This window comes from Bos javanicus, chromosome 10 (assembly GCF_032452875.1).
Source record: "Bos javanicus breed banteng chromosome 10, ARS-OSU_banteng_1.0, whole genome shotgun sequence".
Lineage (NCBI taxonomy): Eukaryota > Metazoa > Chordata > Mammalia > Artiodactyla > Bovidae > Bos > Bos javanicus.
Genome location: NC_083877.1, coordinates 93,929,894 through 93,954,313, shown reverse-complemented (window position 1 = coordinate 93,954,313; position 24,420 = coordinate 93,929,894). Strand labels below are relative to the sequence as shown.

The following is a 24,420-nucleotide window of genomic DNA, read 5'->3' as shown; positions in this document are numbered from 1 at the left end:
AAAAAAGATCTTCATAACCCAGATAATCACGATGGTGTGATCACTGACCTAGAGCCAGACATCCTGGAATGTGAAGTCAAGTTGGCCTTAGGAAGCATCACTACGAACAAAGCTAGTGGAGGTGATGGAATTCCAGTTGAACTCTTTCAAATCCTGAAAGATGATGCTGTGAAAGTGTTGCACTCAATATGCCAGCAAATCTGGAAAACTCAGCAGTTGCCACAGGACTGGAAAAGGTCAGTGTTCATTCCAATCCCAAAGAAAGGCAATGCCAAAGAATGCTCAAACTACCACACAATTGCACTCATCTCACACGCTAGCAAAGTAATGCTCAAAATTCCCCAAGCCAGGCCTCAGCAATATGTGAACTGTGAACTTCCTGATGTTCAAGCTGGCTTTAGAAAAGGCAGAGGAAGCAGAGATCAAATTGCCAACATCTGCTGGATCATAGAAAAAGCAAGAGAGTTCCAGAAAAACATCTATTTCTGCTTTATTGACTATGCCTAACCCTTTACCTGTGTGGATCACAATAAACTGTGGAAAATTCTGAAAGAGATGGGAATACCAGACCACCTGATCTGCCTCTTGAGAAATCTATATGCAGGTCAGGAAGCAACAGTTAGAACTGGACATGAAACAACAGACTGGTTCCAAATAGGAAAAGAGTACATCAAGGCTGTATACTGTCACCCTGCTTATTTAACTTATATGCAGAGTACATCATGAGAAATGCTGGACTGGAAGAAACACAAGCTGGAATCAAGATTGCCAAGAGAAATATCAGTAACCCCAGATATGCAGATGTCACCACCCTTATGGCAGAAAGTGAAGAGGAACTAAAAAGCCTCCTGATGAAAGTGAAAGTGGAGAGTGAAAAAGTTGGCTTAAAGCTCAACATTCAGAAAATGAAGATCATGGCATCTGGTCCCATCAGTTCATGGGAAATAGATGGGGAAACAGTGGAAACAGTGTCAGACTTTATTTTTTGTGGCTCCAAAATCACTGCAGATGGTGACTGCAGCCATAAAATTAAAAGATGCTTACTGCTTGGAAGGAAAGTTATGACCAACCTAGACAGCATATTCAAAAGCAGAGACATTAGTTTGCCAACAAATGTACGTCTAGTCAAGGCTATGGTTTTTCCTGTGGTCATGTATGGATGTGAGAGTTGGACTGTGAGAAGGCTGAGCACTGAAGAATTGATGCTTTTGAACTGTGGTGTTGGAGAAGACTCTTGAGAGTCCCTTGGACTGCAAGGATATCCAACCAGTCCATTCTGAAGGAGATCAGCCCTGGGTGTTCTTTGGAAGGAATGATGCTAAAGCTGAAACTCCAGTACTTTGGCCACCTCATGTGAAGAGTTGACTCATTGGAAAAGACTCTGATGCTAGGAGGGATTGGGAACAGGAGAAGGGGACGACAGAGGTGAGATGGCTGGATGGCATCACCAACTCAATGGATGGGAGTTGGAGTGAACTCTGGGTGTTGGTGATGGACAGGGAGGCCTGGCGTGCTGCAGTTCATGGGGTTGCAAAGAGTCAGACAGGGACTGAGCGACTGAACTGAACTGAACTGAACTGATCTCTCTCCCTCTCTCCAGGTCTGCCTATTCCCTGAGACAAAACAATATTGAAATAAGATCTACAATGTTCAAGTGTTCAAATGGAAGGAAGAAGTGTATTCTCTCACTTTAAATCAAAAGCTAGTAGTGATTGACCTAAGGGGAAAAGGTGGAAAAGCCAAGAAAGGTTGAAAGCCAGGCCTCTTGCACCAAACAGTAGCCAACTTGTGAATTCAAACTATAGTGGACACACACAGGATAAGTCCAACAGCCTTATTGTGGATAGGGAGAAAGTTTTAGTGGTCTTAGATAAATCAAACCAGCCACAACATTCCCTTAAGCCAGAGCATAATTTTTCAATTCTATGAAGATGCAGAGAGGTAAGGAAGCTAGAAAAGAAAATCTGAAGCTAGCAGAATTTGGTTCATGAGGTTTAAGAGGGAAGTTATTTCTATAACATAAAGTGCAAGATGAAGAAGCAAGCTCTGGTGGAGAAGTTTTAGCAAGCTATCCAGATCTATTTAAGATAATTAATGAAAGTAGCTACACTAACGGAGAAGGCGATGGGACCCCACTCCAGTACTCTTGCCTGGAAAATCCCATGGACAGAGGAGCCTGGTAGGCTGCAGTCCTTGGGGTAGCGAAGAGTCAGACACAACTGAGCGACTCCACTTTCACTTTTAACTTTCATGCATTGGAGAAGGAAATGGCAACCCACTCCAGTATTCTTGCCTGGAGAATCCCAGGGACGGGGGAGCCTGGTGGGCTGCCGTCTATGGGGTCACACAGAGTCGGACAGGACTGAAGCGACCTAGCAGCAGCAGCAGCAGCAGCTATACTAAATCACTTATTTTTTCAATGAGCTAGAATTAGAACTGGAGTCTAAATATGTGACTGTTGCTATTTAATTGCTGATTTGTGTCCAACTCTTTTGCGACCCTACGGATTGTAGCCCACCAGGCTCATCTGTCCATGGGATTTTCCAGGCAAGAATACTGGAGTGGGACACCATTTCCTTCTCCAGAGGGTCTTCCCAACCCAGAAATCGAACCTGTGTTTCTGACATTGGCAGACAAATTCTTGACCACTGAGCCACCAGGGAAGCCCCAAAGATGTGAACTGGCTTGCTTCAATATCGTGATAAAACTAACAGATGAGGATTTGCTTTTTGTGGATGAGCAAATAAAGTGGTTTCGTGAGATGGAATCTATTTCTGATGAAGAGGTTGTGAACATTATAGAAACAACAACAAAAAAAAGGATTTAGAATATTATATAAACTTAGTTGATGAAACAGCAGCCAGGGTTAAGATTGACTTCAATTTTGAAAGAACAGCATTGCATGTAACAGAGATACTAGTCATGAAAGGAAGTGTCAATCAGTGCAGCAAACTTCACAGTTATCTTATTTTAAGAAATTGCCACAGCCACCTCAGTTTTCAGCAACCACGACCATGATTAGTCAGCAGCCATCCACGTCAAGGCAAGATCCTCACCAGCAAAACAATTATAACTCTCTGAAGGCCCAGATGATGGTTGGCATCTTTTAGCAATCAAGTATTTTTCGATTAAGGTATGTACATTTTTTAGACATAATATCTTTATACACTTAATAGACTATAATATAGTGTAAACATAACTTTTATATTCACTGGGAAGCCAAAAAATTCAGGTGAGCTGCTTTTTTAAAATTGTAGTATTTGTTTTCTTGTGGTGGTCTGGAACCAAACCGGCAATATTGCCAAGGTATGCCTATACAGCAAGAAAGTTACCCTTACAAATGAAAATTTTCTTTAGACATGTAAATGTCTCTTCATAAAGGGGACCCTCTACTTGGTTTTCAGAGCTCTTCCCATGTCTGTTCTTTCTTCAAAGATAACCTGCCTAAAATAATCCATATCCCAAAGACATCTTTTGGGGTGACACGTTCTGTTCCCCCATAAAGGACTCTAAGGAGTGTATTAATGGAGGCTGAGAAAGCAAGAAGAAACCTAATTTGAGGTTGAAGAAAGGAGTCTAAATAATTTACTGACAGACTAATTAGATGAACTGTCATCTATGGTAATTATAATACATTCCTAATAAGCTAAATAATTTTGCTAAGGGGATTTCTAGGGAGAATTCTGCAAGCACTTATTGGCTTCCTTGCTTTTTATGAGAAATTATAGATAGAAATAAACTGAAGAAGGAACTGTTTCCTTTTCCAGCAGAATCTACAGGAAACATTTCCAATCTGGACTTGCTGGGTTGGAAAATAAAAACTTTTAATTCATAGCATCTGCATCTAGCAAAAAGTTCTCAAAATAGAAATGGCTCCAGGGCAAAATTCCAATTCAAGACAAAAACCAAATGTGGATTTAGAGTAAAATCAAGTCAAAGATGTGACTTGAAGACTTTTGTAAAGACTTCAAAAGGACTTAAGGCAGAGCGTCTCAGACCCTCTAAAGACAGAAAAGGGGACTTTTAGTGGTATTAAAAGCATGCCTCATAGATCTCACCTAGAAAGAAAGAGCTTCTGGAAATGTTAAGTATACTGTTACAGGGCCTCCTGACTCTAGGTCCAAGTGGAGTTGGACCTGTCTTAGGAGAGATTTGTGGGCGTGGCTTTTGTCTAATGAAGTGAATTGCAGTTAAGATTTAGTCTTGAAAGGTCCTCAAAGTTATTAAAGGAATTATAACAGTTTGGTCTAAAAGAGACAGAGACAGTACAGGGCACAGATGAGCCTCTGGATTTCAAAACTTCTAATGTGAGGAAGCAGACTTGAGAAAACTACCCAGATACAAACATTAATCATTTCTTATGGAATGTTAATTATTAAGAGTCAAACGTCCAGGCTGAATAATATTCCATTGTATGTATACAGCACATTTTGCTATCTGTTCATCCATCAATGGATATTTGAGTTGATTCTGTTTTAGCTATTGGAAATAATGTTATTTTGAACACGGGTATATTTGACAGGGGCTGAGGAGTGGGGTAAATGAAAAGTTATTATTTAATGAATACAGAGTTTCAGTTTTACAAAATGAACAAAGTTATAGGGATGAATGATGAAGGTGGTGATGATTGCACAACAATGTTAATGCGTTTAATACCACTAAATTGGACACTTAAAAACGGTTACGATGTTGAATTTAAGTTTTAAGTGTTTTAACCAAAATTTTTAAGAGTCTTCATGTCAGGAGTCCAGGTTCAAAATCAAGCCAAGAAGAGACTTACACCAAGATGAAGAGGAAGAGAAATGGGTCCCAACTAACTTGCCTCCTGTAGTCCAGAACAGGGAATAGTGGAAAGTGCCATATGCCTGGCTGGGTTTCAGAAGTCCTATAATTACTGAGTCCTTGGTCTCTAGTCTTTCCCTACCCCGTTCTTAAACAAACATTCTTGTGAGGGTGTCCATGCAAAAACTAGTGTTCCCCTGTCTTACTACCAAAGATAAAGCAAGGTAAATGCAGAAGCTTAGCTCAGCTTGAATATTCAAATAATCAAAATAAATAATCAAATTACCAAAAACAAATAAAATGTTGCTTAAACCAGTAAGTTTTGGAATGTGTTGTTACATGGCAGTATATAACTGAAACAAGAACCGCACTTCAGGAGAGCAGAGTAAAATCACAATTCACTGGATTCATTAGCTGAATAAATAAATTGTTGGAGAAAAACAGACATGTTTAATAAATATATTCATTCATATATACAGTATATACATATATGATACGGTTCCCATCACTACAGTATCTCAGCACTCTTTAAAAGAATGGTGGGATTCTATTTACTTTTAGTTGAACTGTTTGTGAAACTGCAGAAAGCAAAATTCAAAAACACTGATCCCATCCCATAACTTGTCCCTCATGTCCCACTGCAGCAGTAGCTCCCCACTATGCAAAACATTAAAAGGCTGAAAATTAACATCAAATTATCTTTTTTTTTTTGCTACATAAAAGGAATTTGCAAGATATTTTTGTGCAAAAAGATAGAGTCTTATGTTAACATTTTCCTTAAACTCCCTTCCTTGTGGCTCAAGAGGTAAAGAATCTGCCTGCAATGCTGGAGCCACAGGAGACACAGGTTCGATTCCTGGGTTGGGAAGATCCCCTGGAGAAGGAAATGGCAACTCATTCCAGTATTCATGCCTGGAGACTCTCATGGACACAGGAGCTTGGTGGGCTACAGTGCATGGGATCGCAAAGAGTCAATGACTGGTGCAACTTAGAATACACTAATTTTTACTAGTAATTCAGCATATTTGTTGGGGGGGGGGATTAGCCCTTTTGTACTGGTAAACTCCCATCCCCAAAGGATTTAGAATTAGCCTATAATTTTAGGGGAAAGGTAAGAAAACAAAATAATCTCTAGAGCCCACTGAATTTTACTCTGAATAACTTCAAAATTTACCCTTCTGATCTTTACTCTAATTGCTTATATACCCAATTTCACTCCCATCTCTCATTATCTTTTTATTTCTCTTTAGTATAATCCAGCTCTCATCATCATGACATTCTTAGAGCTAATTGTTATAAGACTGAGATGTGAAATCCAAGCAAGAAGCTAATATGGAGAAGTAGACATTTTATGGAGAAGTTGGAGAAGACAATGGCACCCCACTCCAGTACTCTTACCTGGAAAATCCCATGGATGGAGGAGCCTGGTAGGCTGCAGTCCATGGGGTCGCTAAGAGTCGGACAAGACTGAGCGACTTCACATTCACTTTTCACTTTCATGCATTGGAGAAGAAATGGCAACCCACTCCAGTGTTCTTGCCTGGAGAATCCCAGGGACAGGGGAGCCTGGTGGGCTGCCATCTATGGGTTCGCACAGAGTTGGACATGACTGAAGTGACTTAGCAGCAGTAGCAGCAGGCATTCTAAGAATTCAATCATTAGTTTATTCATGGAACTGATGTGGTGACTTCCTATACAAGATCTAATCATTTCCTAACTTAAAGTAAAATTAATTAATTTTAAACTGTTTATTAAGGGAAATTAATGGAAATCACTCTTCATATGCCACCATTAATCTTTATAACCATCTTACAAGCTAGACATTTTTTCTCATATCATTTGTGAGGAAGCTATGCTTTATCAGAGCTAAGTGACTTGTCCATATTATACAATACACAGTTTTAAAATTGATATATGAAAAATTTCTCCCTGACCCTAAAGTTTGGGACTTTTTTTTCATAATACTCACTTAATCTTACAAACAATTTTATGCCCTAAGACTTCAACATAGCAAATCTTGGGCTTGTAACTAGTCCACACACATTTTTAAAGACTTGAATTAAGGTAGAAACTCAAAGTAATTCTTTACCAAGTCAGTTCAAAGTACACTATGTCATATCTAGTAATATAATGTAAAGGTCAATAAATACCCAAGCTATTATATACTGTCAGCATCATTCTTTGCCTTTGTCAAGAAATTTTACGAATCTCAGCTTATCGTTTTAAATCTTTGTGGGTGTCCTACCCTTGAACTAAAAGAAGACATGACATGTGATTTCTTAATATACATACCAAAGCACTTGAAAAGGTCAGATTCATAATAACAGCTACAACTAATTAGCACCAATACATCTGGATCAAAATTTAAAAGTTCAACCACTTATATCAAATAACTGTATGCATAGAACTATCTCTGTGGTTAGGGAACCTCTGGATGATTGACCCAATGACTAGAGTTTCAATAATAATTTGGGAATTGCATCAGTAAACACCACCTAAAGCTATATGCTACCAGGTTACTGTAATATGAGACACATCATCAGAAATGCTGCCTATAATACCTGAGACTGCAGAGGTCAAATGAGGGCTACTCTGTAGAGAGAAATAAAGGCAGTTTCAGACATTGAGCTGAATTTACAGCCTTCCTTGATTCAGTCCAAATCATATGATATACTTTGCTCTAGATGACTAGCTCTGAAAGTACATCCCATTAGGCTGCACAGACAATCCTATGGCACCCTATTCTTATCAGTCCACTCCTACATTTCATCAGAAAAGTTACCCTGTCATGAAAATTTTCTACCTCATCTTCTAGTGTGGGTGTATGTGGGGGGCGTGTGGGGGGTGTGTGTGTGTATGTGTGTGGTGTGTGTGTGGGGTGTGTGTGTGTGTGTGTGCAGTGTGTGTGTGGGGTATGTGGGGTGTGTGTGTGTGTGTGTGTGGTGTGTGTGTGTGTGGTATGTGTGTGGGGTGTGTGTGTGTGTGTGGAGTGTGTGTGGGGTATGTGGGGGGTGTGTGTGTGTGTGTGTGGTGTGTGTGTGGGGTATGTGGGGTGTGTGTGGGGTGTGTGTGTGTGTGTGTGGTGTGTGTGTGGGGTATGTGGGGGGTGTGTGTGTGTGTGGGGGGTGTGTGTGTGTGTGTGTGGTGTCTGTGTGTGTGTGTGTGGTGTCTGTGTGTGTGTGTGATGTCTGTGCATGAGGGGATGTCTGTGCATGACTAGAATTACAATAAAAACAAAATTATGCATGACCATTATTTGAACCACAACATGCGTGTGTTTTAAAATAGAGTTTTAAAAAAGTCTAAAATACTACTGCTACAAATAAGTTTTATTAATGGTAAGCATACAACAAATAAAGTTAATGATGGTTAAAATACATCAACACTTATTTATAATTGAAAAGGAAACGGGAATTTAAAACCATTTTCAGTGTGAAACAATTCTTATATCACATCGTTCTTGTTCCAAATGGTAGAAATCCTTATTGTTCCTTTGTGTGTTAGGAGTTTTGCAAGGCTAACATGGCGTGCCAGACTTTAGCCTTGAACTTAAAACCCAAACCTTGCACTGCAGTATCCTGAAGACTCACTTTTAGTCACCTTTAATAACACACTTGATGGCTTACCAATACATGCTCTTTAATGTTATTCAAAACTAAACGTTTATAGAGCTGCAGTCATCAGCCATATTCCAGTAACAAATTCCTTTTTTTGAAAGACTAGAGGTGGCAATTATGTTTGGAGTTTTTCAAGAGGCTCCCTATAGCCCTTCAGTGGACCTTGTATTACATTTCGAGAACCACTGTGGTAGGTATTTTTCCTCAGTCTTAAGTAAGGCTCTGTTTCAAACACTGAATTTTCTAATCATGCATGCTCATCAGAAAAGCAGGCCAGAAATAGGAACGTGACAGGAAATAATGATACGACTGACAGATCTGTTGGTCTAAATTCTTCATTCTTCCCTTATTCCATACATGTCAAAGCATCATCACAGGTGGAGTACGTTTCTCCATCACTTGATTCTGACGTTGACCACTTAAACTTTGTGTTGGTCCAAGGGATGACATAGAAGAGACAGTTCTAAATTTTGAGTCTAGGCCTTAAGAAGGCTTATGTGTTTCCTGTGTCCTCTTTTTACTTCTGTTAACACCATGAGGAAAAAAAAGCATCAGTTATTTAATCTGTCACAGTCTCCATGAGTATTAAGCTACCTGCGTGGACACAAGAATTCTCAGACATTAAGTAGTATCCTTACCTTTATACCATGACACTGTATTCAACATACTCACATACAAATGCCAAGTCCTTTGATAAATGAGGGCCAATATTCTGCTTCTCCCCCTTCACAGACCACAGCCTTGTCGTGGCAAAGGGGCTTACATAACTCAATGAAGCTGTGAGCCATGACATGCAGAACCACCCAAGACGAACAGGTCACAGTGGAGAGTTCTGACCAAACATGGTCCACCAGAGAAGGGAAGAGCAAACCACTCCGATATTCTTGCCTTGAGAATCCCATGAACAGTATGAAAAGGCAAAGATATTACACTGGAAGATGAAGACCCCCAGGTTGCAAGGTATCTAATATGCTACCAGAGGTGAGCAGAGGGCAATTACTGATAGCTCCAGAAAGAATGAAGCAGCTAGACCAAAGAGGAAATGACGCTCAGCTGTGGACATGTCTGGTGGTGACGGTCAAATCTGATGCTATAAAGAACAATGCTGCATGCAAACCGGGAATGTTAGGTCCATGAATCAAGGTAAATTGGACATGCTCAAGCAGGAGATGGCAAGAGTGAACAAGAGCATCTTAGGAAATCAGTGAACTATAAATGGACATGAATGGGTGAATTTAACTCAGATGACAATTATATCTACTACTGGAGGCAAGTATCCTTTAGAACAAATGGAGTAGCCTTCATAGTCAACAGAAGAGCCCACTGCAGTACTTGGGTGCAACTCAAAAATGACAAAAGGATCTCAGTTCATTTCCAAGGTAAATCACTCAGTATCACAGTAATCCAATTCTGTGCCCCAACCATTGATGTCAAAGAAGCTGAAGTTGACCTGTTCTTTGAAGACATACAAGACTTTCTAGAACTAATACCCAACAAAGACATCCTTTTCATCATAGGGGATTGGAATGCAAAAGTAGGAAGTCAAGAGATACCTGGAGTAACAGGCAAGTTTGCCTTGGAGTACAAAATGAAAAAGGGCAAAAGCTAACAGAGTTTTGTCAAGAAAACAGAATGGTCAGAGCAAACACCCTTTTCCAACAATGCAAGAGATGACTCTACACATGGACATCACCAACTGATCAATAGCAAAATCAGATTGGTTATATTCTTTTAGCTGAAGATGAAGAAGCTCTATACAGTCAGCAAAAACAAGATTTGCAGTTGATCGTGGCTCAGATCATGAGCTCCTTATTGCAACATTCAGGTTTAAATTGAAAAGAGTACGGAAAACCATTAGGCCATTCAGGAATGACCGAAATTAAATCCCTCGGGATTATACAGTAGAGGTGATGAACAGATTAAACAGATTAGATCTGGAAGACACAGTGCCTGAAGAATTATGGACAGAGGTTCATAACACTGTACAGGAGGTGATGACCAAAACCATTTCAAAGAAAACCAAATGCAAGAAGGCAAAGCAGTTGTCTGAGGAGGTTTTATAAATAGCTGAGGAAAGAAGAGAAGAGAAAACCAAGAGAGAAAAGAAAGATAAACCCAACTGAATGTAGAGTTCCAGATAATAGCAAACAGATAAGAAAGCCTTTTCAAGTGAACAATGAAAAGAAATAGAGGAAAACAATAGATGGGGGAGACTATGATCTCTGCAAAAAAGCTGGAAAGATCAAGGGAACATTTCATGCAAGGGTGGGCATGGTAAAGAACAAAAACAGTAAGGATCTAACAGATGCAGAAGAGATTAAGAAGAGTTGGCAAGAATATGCAGAAGAACTGTATAAAGAATGCTTCAAATACTGAACAATTACACTCATTTCACATGTGAGTAACATTTTGTTCAAAATTCTTTGAGCTAAGCTTCAGTAGTATGTGAACTGAGATCTTCCAGATGTACAAGCTGGATTTAGAAAAGGCAGAGGAACCAGAGATCAAATTGCCAAAGTTTATTTGCTCATAGAGCAAGCAAGGAACTTCCAGTAAAGCATCTACTTCTGCTTCACTGACTACACTAAAGCCTTTGATTGTGTGGATTACAACAAACTGTGGAAAAGTCTTAAAGAAATGGGAATACCAGACCACCTTACTTGTCTCCTGAAAAACCTGTATGTGGGTCAAGAAGAAACAGTTAGAACCAAATGTGGAACAACCATTGTTTTCCAAATTGGGAAAGGAGTATGTCAAGACTGTATATTGTCACCCTGCTTATTTAACATCGCATGGAATGCTGGGATGGATGAATCACAAGCTGGAATGAAGATTGCCTGGAGAAATATCAACAACCTCAGATATGCAGGATTTGATCCTTGCTTTGGGAAGGTACCCTCTGAAAGGGACAGGCTACCCACTCCAGTTCTTGCCAGGAAAATTCCAAAGACAGAGGAACCTGGCTACAGTCCATGGGATCTCAAAGAGTCAGACACAATTGAGCAACTTTCACTCAGATATGCAGATAATACCACTCTAATGGCAGAAAGTGAAGGGGAACTAAAGAGCCTCTTGATGAGGTGAAAGAGAAGAGTGAAAAAAGCTAGCTTAAAACTCAACATTCAAAACACTAAGATCATGACATCTGGTATCATCACTTCATGGCAGATAGAAATGGAAAAAGTAGAAACAGTGACTGATTTTATTTTATCGTATTTTCTTGGGCTCCAAAGTCACTGAGGATGGTGACTGCAGCCATGAAATTAAAAGACATTTGCTCCTTGGAAGGAAAGCTATGACAAACCTAAACAGCAAAGACATCACTTTGCCGACAAAAGTCTGTCTCGTCGAAGCTATGGTTTTTCCAGTAATCGTGCAGGTATGTGAGACTTGGACCATAAAGAAGGCTAAGTGCCAAGGAATTGATGCTTTCAAAGTGTGGTGCTGGAGAAGACTATTGAGAGTCCCTTAGACTGCAAGGAGATCAAACCAAGCAATCTTAAAGGAAATCAATCCTGAATATTCATTGGAAGGCCTCATGCTGAACCTGAAGCTCTAATACTTTGGCCACTTGAAGCAAAGAAAAATTTGGAAAAATCCTGATACTGGGAAAGATGGAAGGCAAAAGGAGAAGAGGGTGACAGATGATGAGGTGGTTGGATGGCATCACAGACTCAGTCAACATGAATGTGAGTAAACTCCAGGAGATGGTGAAGGACATGGAAGCCTGGGGTGCTGCCGTCCATGGAGTCACAAAGAGTCAGACACCACTTAGCGACTGAACAACAACATTCTGCTTCTCATCTCAGTCAGTATCAACTAATTGAAACGTTTTAATGAAGGATAGTTAAGTTATTTTCAAGAAACTCTGACATAGACTCTAAAGCAAACAATGGACACATCTTCACTTGTAAATTTACTAGAGACTGTGCAGGCGTGTGTGCCTCAGTGTGTGTGGGTGTGTGTGTGCCCATATTTATAGCATTTAATACTTTCATATGGATTTTATGGAAACCTCATTCAGATACCCTATGCAGTAAAGAATGTTCCTTCATTTGATTTCATATAATCAACTATGAGACAAATCCTGTGATTTCTAATACTATATGCAAGAAAACTTTCAATTCATTCATAAGTGTACTCCCAGCCAAAGGATGACAGTAAATCCAGAGATGAAATGAGAAGGTAATTTGTGGCCGTGGCAGTGGACAGACACATATTCCTGTCACATTGTCAGTCTCGTGGCACAGTGCGATGCCTTTTTTTGTTCACACCACATATATTTGCTTTGGTTTCCAAACAGGAAAAAGTCGTTTTGTTTTGTTTTTTCCCAACTGCCTGGTATTAGGTGGTGCCATCTTATAGTGGATGTTGTCACGAGTCAATTAGTAAACACCTCTCTTGATCGAGAGATTGTTCATAGATGACCATGAGCAGTGATGCTAACGTAGCAGGCGTGCAGGCTGAGCCTAAGGAATATACCTCAGGTATCCGTTTGCATGAAGTGGTTTATTGGACGGAGGAAAGCCGCTGGATTCAGCAGTGATTATGATTTTTCAGGTGTAGCCAGGGAATGGAAGCAACACATATGGTGCAAGTCTCCAGGCTCTGCCTCAAGGATTAAGCATGTGAAGATAGTAGATAAAAGATGCGGAGCTGTTTCACTAGATCTACAGAGACACAAGGACCACAATGAGATCACCATCACTGCTCAAGGAGCAGAGGGTAATCTCAGAGCAGGATGCCTATGGTATGGGCAGTGTTAAGAGACAGCCTCCTTAGGGCTGGTGTGTCATTGGCACGCGAGTACCAGCCGTGGAAGAAGGATACTTCAGAGCTGTGCAGTAGTGGGCAGAGGGCTGATGGAGCGTGGTGGTGTAGGGGATAATCCAAGGGTAAGTGAATTTTTATTAAAAAAAAAATCTCTAAGAACATTCAGAAACCACCATTTAAGAATTTTAGTTATGGACATCAAGTTCTCTGCCCCTACACAGGTCATGGTGGTTTAGTCACTAAGTCGTGTCCAGCACTTTCGACCCCATGGACAGTATAGCCTGCCAGGCTCTTCTGTCTATAGAATTTTCCAGGGAATAATAATGGAATGGGTTGCCCTTTCCTTCTCCAGACGATCTTCCCAACCCAGGCAGTCTCCCATACCACAAGCTTTCCAGGTGACTCAGATGATAACAAAACTGTACACAGTGGGGGAGGCCCAGGTTCCATCCCTGGATGAATCCCCTGGAGAAGGAATGGTTACCCATTCCAGTATTCTTGCCTGGAGAATTCCATGGACAGAGAAGCTTGGCAGGTGACAGTCCATGGGGTCACAAAGAGTCAGACACGACTAATACTTTCTTTTTTTTCTGCATCACAAATGGATTATTTTCTGCTGAGCCGTCGGGGAATCCCTAAAAGTAAAATTGTCAGTCACTCAGTCATGTCCGACTCTTTGTGACCCCATGGACTGCAGCCCACCAGGATCCTTTGTCCATGAGATTTTTCACATAATAATAGTGGGTCAGAAAGACCACCTGGAGAAGAGAATGGCTACCCACTCCAGTAATCTTGCCTGGAAATCCTTCCATGGAAGGAGGTGCCTGGAGGGCTATAGTCCATGGGGTCGCAATGTGCAGGACACACTGGCGGAGCACTGTGAAATTTGTTGTTAGCATGACTCCATTAGTACTCGTAACCAGTGAGGCCGGAAAAGAAAAGCAGGTTTCTGGCTTCAAAGGGCTCACCGTGTAACAAGGATGACAGAGTAATACACATGAAAAGACAACATAATGCAAATGCTCCATGAAAGCTACAGACAACCACCGCTCTGGGATCAGACAGGAGAGGTAATCACAAAGCTTTGAGGATGGTTTTCATTTCACTCACGTGCATGTGAGGGGCATCAGAATATTAGAGCCTTGGGAAGGCCCCTCATCCCTCTCCTCCCACTGCCCGGGGTTCCTACGCTATCTGTTCGCTCTCAGGGCAAACTTTATTACCATTTTTACTGAACTCTGCATCTTTTCTTGCCTATATAAACCCAGACTGCAAACTTTGGTCTATGAAGAACAGTTTATTTTCAGTATCTGATTTTTTTTTATATATTACATACTCAATATATTAACTATCAGTAACTTGATGACTAAAAAATGATAAATGTATCTTCATAAAAGGAACCGAACAGCTAAACATTAGATTTGACAAACACAAATTGAAATCATAGCCATAGCTTGCCTACCCCAATGAGATCGCCAGTAGCTAATCATTAGATTTCAGATGCTATTTTACAACTTTTTATTTCACAATTGAATTCTATAGCTTAAAAAAGAAGACCTCTTGATCCTAGCAATTACACACACCCACGTATCTATATTCCAGTAAATCAAGCTGGATAAATTGTTGTGAGAGCAAGTGTTGGGTGATGGAAGGCCCAACCTTCTTTGATATCTTTGCAGACTCTAAAGTTCCCACAAGGGACAGTGCTCTGTAAATCTCCCTTCACTCTTAAGATGCCCAATCATTCTATTTTCTTCTATTTCAATGTCCTTCATTCCTGAGGTTGACATGGATATTTTCCTATAGCCTTATCAGAAGTACTATTTAGGGCAAAGAGCGAAAGAAAACCATAATGCAGGCAAAAAGAAATCTCTGTAGAGCTATTCACTCTCTTCTGTTACTTGGAAGCCCCTTCCAGCGTGTACTCTTACGTGTCCTGTACTCATAAGTCTAACCTTGTGGGTCCACTCACCTCAGGCTGTCCTTCCCCAGAAGCTATTCCCCACTCAGGCCTGCCACAGCCCAACAGCATCTGCCTACATTTATGGCGGAAAGAATGAAGTGAAAACAGATGCTATTAACTCTAGTCTTCACTTGAGAACTTAGAAAGCAGGACTGAGAAAGTAGGGTGATGAATTATAATCTCTTTTAATTTTCCTCTATTAGCTGATTACATAAGCAATAAGTAAAAGAGTCTCCCAAAAAAGGTGCTTTAATGTTCTAGGAGTTAAAAAAAAATTCAGTCTTGTCTGTATTATTATTATTATTATTCCTCATGTGGACTTCCTTGCTCTTGTCCAGGTTGTTTGGCTGATGCTTTATAAAAAGTAGTCAGGGTTTCATGCTTCTCCACTGAAGCATTTTAGAAAAAATGGCCGTAAGTTGCCCATTTTTTGTTTTCTAAACTATCAATCTAGCTTACGTAATTTTAGTTAAATCGGTCAATTTTTCCTCCATTTGTGCACAATGGCAATGATTTGCTCACCTATCCACTGATGTCTGTGTGGTTCATTATCTCTTTCTGTAAAACTTCTTGATCCTTCATTATGATATACTAAATTGCGATGATGCTTAACCATTCAACCAGAAGAACACGTACGATGCAGTTAATGGTCACAAATGGCGATGATCTCTTTTCCTATTTTTTAAGTATGGCACAAACAGTATGTCATCTTCATGGATGCCAAAGAACTGCCTTGGTGCCCACTTAGCACTAGGGGAGTCTCCCTTACACTAGCTTTTCTATTCCAAACAATGATGCTCATTGTTCCTGAGCAAGTTAAACCCAGGTGTTCACCAGGTAGAAATAAATGTCCTCTATCTTTGACAAGCTCTTAGATTTACAAATTGTGTTCGTTTCTTTAATTTGTCAGTATTAATGCCTAAAAGCATCTGGAGAATTTATAGAAATGACCCCCTTGAGCTTATCAAAGATAAAACACTAAAAAGTGTCAAATCGTGTTTTAGGCAGTTGCTCTCTGAATCCTGGTCTTGGGAGGGAGGCTTGAAGAGGGAAGGGGGTAGGAATGATTAAGTAGCCTAAAGACAGAAACTTTCTGAAGTAAGTGAAAACAGATGGGACTTACGCTTTAGCACTGTTGATTTTAAGTGTCGCTGCTGGTCAATGACTTGTTTCTGTATCATATAATATTTATTATTGATAACCAGTTAGAGATTTAAGTAACTCAAAGATTCCCAGAAGGGGAAAAAAAAAAAAAAGAGTGCATGGAAAAGCTAGTGAAATCTGAATAAGGCCTCTATTTAAGTTAATATAATTGTACCAATGTTAATTTCCTGGTTTTGACATTGTACTATATTTATGTAAGATATTATCATTGAGGAAAGCTGGTTAACAGTCCATGGGAATTTTGGGTAGCATTTCTGCAACTTCTTGTGAGTCTTAACCTATTTGAAAATAACAAGCATGAAAAAAAGGACACTTAGATTATCACTTAAAAAAAAAATTCCCAGAGTAAGGTTAAGAGTGACCAGGCATTTAATCTTTGAAAACAATGAACAACAGAAATCAATGAAGAAAAGCTGAAGTGGCATCCTTATTTTACGTTTTTTAAAAATCTTTCCTGTTTTAGATCAACAAAATGCCTCTTGCACTTCATTAGCTATTGCTATCGCAGTAAGTGGTACCAGATTTGAAAACACTGCTAATAAGGAGTTGGTATTCTTAATCTAAAACGTATCTTAATGTTTCTGATCTTTGCATCATTTTTTATTGTGACTCGGGGCATGATTTGACAAGTCTTTCCGAATTCAGCATTCTTACCTAGTGCTAGCGGAGCAGGCCTTCATATATGCCTAGGTCTTTCTGAAGGAAAATTTGCTTTGCACTTCTAAAGGATTTGACAAAGGTGGCAGGCCTGAAGATTAAAATACTTTTGAATAAAGTTTGACAAGTGTCAATCTTTATAAAAACAAAATATTTTGTCATAAGACGTGCAGCCCAGTGTGTTTCAGAAAGTTAGAATTTTCCTTATTTCTGAAATCACTACAATTTGATACAGACCAGCACTTTCTCATATTGCCCTGAGTTGTGAACTCTTCCCACCTCCAATACACACACAATTCCTTACAGGACACACACACACACACACACACACACACACACTAAGACACACAGACACACACACCAATTTAAGTTTCCTTTAAAGTCCAAAGAAATTCTTAGGAGATATATAACAAATAAGAAACACTTTTCTGTTCCTTTACACATGGGATGTTGGAAATAACATTTTGAGCTTTTTCTTAGATCCTTGCTCATTTTCTTATAAGATATCATGTAATGTTCAGATGCTCACAGGGAAAGTTTTGCTCTTCTATGTACCTTTCATGGGTGTTTTGTAGTATTCTCAGAGTTTTTGCTTGTTTATTTTGCTATGAAGTCTTCTCCTTTGCATTCACAAATACTTCTTGAGCACACAGCATGCATTCTCTGTGACTTTTAAGATGAGTAGATTGCAAGCCTACAAGAAATTCAGATTTTCTATTATACAGGTAAGGAATTAATAGCTAAAATCGTAACATAACATTTATTTTGCTCACCTGAGAATTATAATACTTTGCTCCAGAAAAGATTACTATCAACATTACATTACATCTGTTTAGCCCATGCGTTTAATGGGGGGAACTTATCTCTTTGATAATTTTCACAATTCTACTAGGAATTGGGACAGCCACTTGAAAGATAATATGGCTGATTCCAGGGAGAGTACCGTTTGCCTTTTTTAAAATATAACTGGGCAGTCCTGGAATCCAAAAAGTAATTCCGATGTCTTCCAGCCCTGTGCTTCTCCCACTGCACTGTGGGCTTTGGTTGCAGGCTGGTGATGGATGTCTGTGCATTAGAACAATGGACGGCTCTCTGGCAACTCTTGCCACAGACCAAACATTCCTAATTAAGACGTTGTCATTTTACCAAGGGGAAAAGCCCTGGCCAGATTCCAGCATGCCCATAAATAAGAGCGACTACTAGAAATATGAGAAAGAATAGTTTCAAGCGAAAGTATCCTTCCCTGATTAAGAACATAACTCAACCTACTATCCGAACTGATTTATAGACCTGTGTACCAGGCTAGTTTGTAATTCAGCCCTTTGCGCAGCCTACCTTCTGCTGGCCAAATATGAAACTGCATTTTTTAAGCATTTTTTACAACAAAATTTAATCACTTTTTCCAATGAAGAAGACTTACTAAAATTTTATGCCTATATACACTCTTTTATTAGGTTGGCCATAAAGCTTATAATATCTTATGGAAAAACCTGAATGACCTTTTTGGCCAACCCAATATTTTTCAATGCCAGCCTCTAACACACAAGTGTTATGCACAGTCCCACCATTCAATACATTGTTTTATTTTTGCTGGGAAATATGTTCTACTACACTCCCTTTGGAAAAGATGAGAGAAAATATTTTCTATATGAAATCCAAATTACTCCCATGGGTTTCATCACAGATAAGACATTCCACTTCTTCCCTCTTCAGATGTATTTCCTGTCTCTAGCTTCTTTCAGCTGTCTACTTTTCCCTTTTACCCCTACTGGACTCTAAGTCAGCAGCAATATGCATGTACATTTTTCACTCTTTAATCAGAGAATTATCCCATGGAAATCATTAATATTCAATGAACTACTATGGAAGTTTTTTTTTCCCTCAAAAAATATATATCATGTTTTTAGATATACAGGATATGATGAACTGACCAGTCAACTGTGTATTTAGGGCATCAAGGCAAATATCTGTCTTTTGCTTTTAGGAGCACAATCCTGTAGATGCCCAAACATTAAAGACGAATCTGAGGGAAACCAGCAGTTGATAACAAGCAGTGCTGAATGACTTCAAACTGGAAGTCTTGATCCTGGTCTCTTGAAATCGTCATAGGAATCCTAGTTTATGCTCCTAAATCAGACGGTTTTGAATGTCCTTGCTTCATTCCATAGGGAGGGCTTCCCAGGTGGCACTAGTGGTAAAGAAACTGCCAGCCAGTGCAGGAGACATAAGAGATACGGGTTCGATCCCTGGGTCAGGAAGATCCCCTGGAGGAGTGCATGGCAACCCACTCTAGTATTCTTGCCTGGAGAATCCCACAGACAGAGGAGACTGGCAGGCTATGGCCATAGGGTCACAAAGAGTTTTGGACACGACTGAAGTGACTTAGCAAGCACGCATAGGGAGGACAGAAAATCTCCTGACTGTCGTAATGGTAAGGCAACTGGACATTCCCTCCAGAAGGAAGCCCATGCCTTCTCTGCAGCCACTGTCAGTTAACCATGCATACCTCATTACCCCCTTGTTGACCAGCAGCTAGAAGGGCAATCCCTGTCTGGACCTTGGAAGTGTTTCACAGACAGTGGCTGCATTGGTAAAGTGAGTTGGGAGATGACCAGGCTGGGGACAGGCTTTACCAGCAAAAGCAACAGATCTTTCATGCTGAAGATATCTGGCTCCAAGGACCTCTTTTACTCATCTCCTCTAAGTTGACATAGTCCTCCAGACTATGTTAGCTGCCCCACACAGGCATGTGTGATCTTAGATCTTGATCTTAGGAGGGTGAAAAGCAGTACCTAGACAACTGTGCATGACCCCTGGCTCAGAGTACCAAGCCTCTCAGCTTCAGTTCAGCTTCAATGCTTTCCTTTTCTTTCTCTGCAGGGGCTGAGTGAGCTAGGAAAGCTTGCATTTTTATTAGCACCTCTCTATTTGGCTTTTTAAAAATATGGTTTTTTTTATGATGCTTGGTACTTACTCACTTTAGTTTGCCTCCCATAAAGTGATAAAGTACATTAAGTCACTTTATTCCCTTTGTTGTTTGAGCAATAACATTCCTTAGATTTCATGTGGCAGTTTCTAGACATTTATGATAGAGAAGAAAAATATTAAGGATAATGAATGGAAGTATAAATCATGGGCACTACAGCATCTTGGCATTTGTTTTCCTTAAGCTTAAATCCACAAGTTTTCTGGAAACTGAAAGCTTGCAGCTCTGGAGCCAGGAGTCAGTTTTGCTCCCACTGGGTTGCAGAAGTAAGAATTAAAGATGTAAGTGAGAGAGCCTGGGGTTGTTTTCAGAGTTTCAGCCTCTATAGAAGAGCTGAAATTTATTTACACCTGTTCCTAAACTTTCAAGCATCCACTGTTTTTGCCCTGGGATAAGATGCCCAAAGACTTTGGGATGTTTCCACGGTAATTCAGAAGGAAACATCCCCCTCTATCTTCTAAGATTTGAGTGCAGAAACATCGTGGAATTATAATCTGGATTAGGCAATGAGTAAAAACATTTGACTTTAGCCAAAGAATCCACAGAGTTAAATTCTTCCACTCTCTTTTGGTTTCCTGGTGATATGACACAGAGAAGGAAAACAAGAATTATGTATTTACTGTTGTTTTTTAGTTGCTAAGTCATGTCCAACTCTTTGAGACCCTATGGACGGTAGCCCATCAGGCTCCTCTGCCCATGGGATTTGCCAGGCAAGAATACTGGAGTGGGCTACTATTTCCTTCTCCAGGGGATCTTCCTGACCCAGGAATGGAAATCGAGTTTCCTGTTTGGCAGGCAGATTCTTTACCACTGAGCCACTTGGAAGGATGTTAAATGAACAGAAGGTTAAAAAAGGAGATGCCCTTTCAGAGTGAAGACGAGATGCAAGGATGTTGTCTCTGTTTTTAAAGGTAAACTTGGTCCCGCTACAATAGATCTCCTCAGAGAAATGTTCATTAGTCCATGTATTTGAATATCATTATCCCAGCATTTTGGGGTTGGTAAGGGGGGTATCTCACTGGGGATCTATTTTTTTTTTTCTGAGTTGTGAGAAAAGTAGCTATTCCAAAACTTGGGTGAGCACTAATCAATCCCAGAGAAACACGCTAATCTTTGCCAAAAAGGGAGGTCATCTCCCAGGAGGCATTTTCGGAGTTTTCATAGCTCTGAAATTCCTATAGGGGTTGAAGGGATCTTTGTTTTATTGCAGACAGATGGACTAGGAATGACCAACAAAATCCATTAAAATCAATAGTTAGCAGAGGGTGGGATGCCCTTGGCAGTGTAAATACTCTGCCAACAAAGAAAGCTAGAATAAGCCTTTCTCTCCAATCCTTTGCTCTAAACAGACTTGCTAGCTAAGCTCTAAGGGATAGTGGGGAGAAAGTCAGCTAAGAAGATTTTAATGGAAAAGGATTAAAAAAAAAAAAAGTACAAACATTCTACTTTTAACACACAGTTAGGCTAAACGTATCTTAAAGCATAGATTAAAAGTAGCTGTTTCCACTCTGGTGGTGGATGGTGATTATGGGGGAGGTCATGTAGGTGGCTCAGTGGTAAAGAATCCGCCTGACAAACAAGAGACTTGGTTCCATCCCTGGGTCGGGAATTTCCCTAGGAGAAGGGAATGGCAACCCGCTCCAGTATTCTTACCTGGGAAGTCCCATGGACAGAGGAGCCTGGTGGGCTATAGTCACTGGGGTTGCAAAAAGTCAGACACAGTTTAGTGACTAAAGAACAACAACAAATGTGTGTGTAGAGGTGGGGAGTAAGGAGAAAATCTCTGCATCTTCTGTGCAGTTTTGCTGTGAAGCCAAAAAACTACTCTAAAAATAAAGTCTACTTAAAAACAACAACAAAGAAAGTAGCTTTTTCTAACTGGCACATAAGGAGGTAAATGGGTTAATAAGGAGGGCAAGAATATGTTTGATTTGCTTTTCCAAGTTTACTACTGAATTCTTACTTCAACGTTTCTAATGGGCAAATTCAGGGTCTATTTACCTTGTTTTGAAGGTTTCATAAGTAAAATCTGGACTTGAGAATGAAAATGTAAATATTTAACTTAGAAAAACAATGTAGTTGATACTCGATAAATGCCTGCATGCTGTTTGTATATGCCTGTTCAATAAATGATAACATAATATATTGTCTGTGCATATATATTTGGCAGAACATTGAGCTACTGGCCACCCAGAGTATTTGAAGGCAGGATCATCCTAGGCCCTCTAATAATAAAGATAGAACTCATGAAAAAGTAACTCATGGGATGCAAGTAATTAGGATTTCTTTATTGTTGTAACCACTGTTTATTTGGTTAATATCCCTGATTGCTATTAGCATGGGGTCTATACATAGAAAATGCTATAAATTATAATACAAACTTACCAAAAAAAATCTTAAAGTTAAAAAAGGATGCTAAAAAATAATAATTTTGGGTTTTAGTGTATTTATTATTTTATATTATTTACTTATGTCATTTACATTGTGTTTATAGTCCTACTGAAGTGTATTTTCAAGACTAAAATTATTTCTGAAAGTAAAAACATATATCTCTGAGTACATGAAAGCACAATTTTAAAATCTCTATACTGATTTCTGATGGAGAAGGCAATGGCACCCGACTCCAGTACTCTTGCCTGGAAAATCCCATGGATGGAGGAGCCTGGTAGGCTGCAGTCCATGGGGTCCCTGAGGGTTGGACACGACTGAGCCGCTTCACTTTCACTTTTCACTTTCATGCATTGGAGAAGGAAATGGCAACCCACTCCAGTGTTCTTGCCTGGAGAATCCCAGGGACTTGGGAGCCTGGTGGGCTGCCATCTCTGGGGTCACACAGAGTCGGACACGACTGAAGTGACTTAGCAACAGCAGCAGCATACTGATTTCTGAACAGTAAAGAAACAAACCAAGCACAAGTTATTTTGTTTTACTTACATAAGTAAAACAGTTTAACTCTGCCTGTATTTTCATAAAAAATGCTTATAAATATAGCTTTATTTTTAATCATAATATTGCCTATAATTTCCTTCAAAATGTGTCTTATAGGTAGTAAATTTGTAATTTTAAAACTTGTCTTTTCCATAGTACATAATACTTGATATTTCTGAATTGAGAAAATGATTTTTCAGGTTCTGAGGTGACTACTAAAAGATAAAATCCGGTGAATAGAGAATATTTCAGCAGTATTTATATTAAATGTAACTATTTCAGTCAAAATATTTCCACAGTCACTGCCTCACTGCATATATTCATATTAATATATGTAAATATCTCATTTAAATATGCTATAGGTACTGGTCTATTTCTAGATTTTTTTATCAGTTGCTTATATTTATGACTTTAAAAAATACAGCTCATCAAATTTTGAAGTTTCAAAGCTGCAGGCCTTTCGAATGAAATAAAATTTATACAATTAATAAATGGAGCTCTAACTAAAAGATGTGTTTGATGTTGAAAAATTCTAAAGACTCTTTATATTATTGAATTCCAATATTAAATATTGTGCAGTATAAGTGCTCTTACTACTACTACTACTACTACTAGTACTACTAAGTCGCTTCAGTCGTGTCCGACTCTGTGCGACCCCAGAGATGGCAGCCCACCAGGCTCTTCTGTCCCTGGGATTCTCCAGGCAAGAATACTGGAGTGGGTTGCCATTTCCTTCTCCAATGCATGAAAGTGAAAAGTGAAAGTGAAGTCGCTCAGTCGTGCCCGACTCTTAGCAACCCCATGGAGTGCAGCCTACCAGGCTCCTCAGTCCATGAGATTTTCCAGGCAAAAGTACTGCAGTGGGTTGCCATTTAATTTGTTAGCTATTCACTTGCTTTTTAGGGATACTTGTCAATGACTTCCTGTTTATATATACTTTTTTTTCAATAACTGCAATTTTTTAAAAGCTTGAAAATCTGACGTTTTTGCACTGTGTTAGTTGATTAATTAAGGATTTCAACTTATCTTGAACAATATACCACTGTAATTGAGAAAACTCATTTCAAAAGTTATGCAGTGCCTTTAAGAGATATATTGGTTGACTTTTACAAGTAGTATTTCAATAGCTCAGGCACTTCTAAACTCTTTGCTGATGGGCAATAATGAAAGTGTGGGCCACCAGGGAAGTCCCAGAATGATTTTAAATGCACCTTCTGCAGTAACACAAGTTAAATCTGACCACTTTTTAATGTGGCTGCTGCTGCCAGTTTTTATGTGGTCAGTGATTTTGCTACATCCTCCAGGGTGGATGATAAATGCCAACAATATTTTGTTCAGTTCACACATTTACAAAACTTTCTTGAGAAATGAAATACTATACATACATTTTTACTAAATATGCATTTCAAAAGGTCAACTCTGTTGAAAGGATCTCTGGAAAAAATCTTAAAATAAGTTACTGAGCAAAAATATGAATATTTATAGATTTACATCTTAAAATAAATGACAAAACCAGCTACCAAGTACATTCATTTATTCTCCATACAGAC

The 24,420-nt window shown here is 39.5% G+C and overlaps 1 long non-coding RNA gene across 1 annotated transcript in view; it reads right to left on the bottom strand.

Moving 5' to 3' along the window:
• Window positions 1-24,420, bottom strand: part of LOC133255450 (uncharacterized) — a 30,726-nt gene that overhangs the window by 5,462 nt on the left and 844 nt on the right. Inside the window, exon 2 of the long non-coding RNA XR_009738947.1 lies at window positions 17,512-17,650. This is a non-coding gene — a long non-coding RNA (uncharacterized LOC133255450). The remainder of the gene's footprint in view (window positions 1-17,511; window positions 17,651-24,420) is intronic.